Consider the following 2,084-nt stretch of genomic DNA (forward strand, 5'->3'; position numbering starts at 1 on the left):
AATCCGAAAATTCTAACCTTGTCTGTGGTATTCCGAGTAGGATTCCGGGAATCTGGAAAGTCTAACCTTGTCTGTGGTATTCCGAGTAAGATTCCGGTATTGAATGACTGTGACGAGCTTCAAACTCCTGAAGGCTGGGCATTAGTAACAGACGCAAAAGAATCTAGGGATTCTATTCCAACCTGATTGAGAACCGACAGATGATTAGCCGTGCTGTGACAGAGCATAGGACCATTTTCACTGAGAGGATGGGATGTAGCCATTGACAACGGTGATGCCCTACATACAGTTTGTCATCGAAAGGAGTAAGAAGGATTGGATGAATGTAATAAGAAAGTAGAGATTCAAGAGGAGCACATCATCTCCATACGCCTATCTAAAATATCCACTATTGATTTACATAAGTATTTCTATCCCTTTTATTTTCTATTTATTATTAATTTTCAAACTCATCATAAACCAATTTAATATGCCTAACTGAGATTTACAAGGTGACCATAGCTTGCTTCATACCAACAATCTCTGTGGGATCGACCTTTACTCACGTAAGGTATTACTTGGATGACCCAGTACACTTGCTGGTTAAGTTGAACGGAGTTGTGTCCACACATAGTTGAAAATGCAATGAATTTTACAAAATACAGTAACAAAGGAATCACAATTTCGTCCACCAAGTTTTTGGCGCCTTTGCCGGGGATTGTTCGAGTATGGACAACTGACGGTTCATCTTGTTGCTCAAATTAGGTAATTTTCTTTTCAAAAACCTTTTTCAAAATTTTTCTTTTCTTTTTCGATTTTCCAAACTTTATTTCGAAAAAAAATTAATAAAAATACAAAAAAATAGAAAATCATAAAAATCAAAAATATTTTGTGTTTCTTGTTTGAGTCTTGAGTCAATTTTTAAGTTTGGTGTCAGCTGCATGCTTTGTCTTGCATGTTTTCTTTGCATCAAAAAATTTTTCAAAAATATGTTCTTGATGTTCATCATGATCTTTAAAGTGTTCTTGGTGTTCATCTTGACATTCATAGTGTTCTTGCATGCATTAAGTGTTTTGATCCAAAATTTTCATGTTTTGGGTCATGATTGTGTTTTTCTCTCTCATCTTAAAAATTTCAAAAATCAAAAAAATATCTTTTCCTTATTTCCCTCCAAATTTTCGAAATTTTGGGTTGACTTGGTCAAAAATTTTTATAATTAGTTGTTTCTTACAAGTCAAATCAAATTTTCAATTTTAAAAATCTTATCTTTCCAAAATCTTTTTCAAAAATTATATCTTTTTCATTTTTTCTTTTTTTCGAAAATTTCAAAATTCTTTTTCAAAATATTTTCAAAATCTTTTTCTTATCTTTATATCATATTTTCGAAAATTCACTAATAGTTAATGTTATTGATTCAAAAACTTGAAGTTTGTTACTTACTTGTTAAGAAAGGTTCAATCTTTAAGTTCTAGAATCTTATCTTGAAGTTTCTTGTTAGTGAAGTAAATAATTTTAAACTTAAAAAATTAAATCTTTTTATCTTTTATCATATCTTTTTCAAAAATTTTATCTTTTTCAAAATTTGATTTCAAAATATCTTATCTAACTTCTTATCTTCTTATCTTTTTCAAATTTGATTTTAATATCTTTTTCAATCAACTAACTAACTTTTTGTTTGTTTTTTATCTTTTTCAAAACCAACTAACTACTCTTCCCTCTCTAATTTTCGAAAATACTTCTCTCTTTTTCAAAAATTTTTTTTGTTTTAAATTTTAATTTTAATTATATCTTATCTCTGATTTTCGAAAATCACTAACCACTTTTTCAAAATTATTTTCGAAATTCTCCATCTCTTTTCTTATTCTATTTAATTATTTATTTACTAACACCTCTCTTCACCTCTCTCCATCTAAATATCCGAATCCCCTCTTCTACATTCTTCTCCCATTTTTTTTCTACTAACATAAAGGAATCTCTATACTGTGACATAGAGGATTCCTTTTTCTTTTCTTGTTTTCTTCTCTTTCATATGAGCAGGAAAAAGGAAAAAGGCACTCTTGTTGAAATTGATCCAGAACCTGAAAGGACTCTGAAGAGAAAATTAA

This window comes from Arachis duranensis, chromosome 3, assembly GCF_000817695.3.
Source record: "Arachis duranensis cultivar V14167 chromosome 3, aradu.V14167.gnm2.J7QH, whole genome shotgun sequence".
Classification (NCBI taxonomy): Eukaryota; Viridiplantae; Streptophyta; class Magnoliopsida; order Fabales; family Fabaceae; genus Arachis; species Arachis duranensis.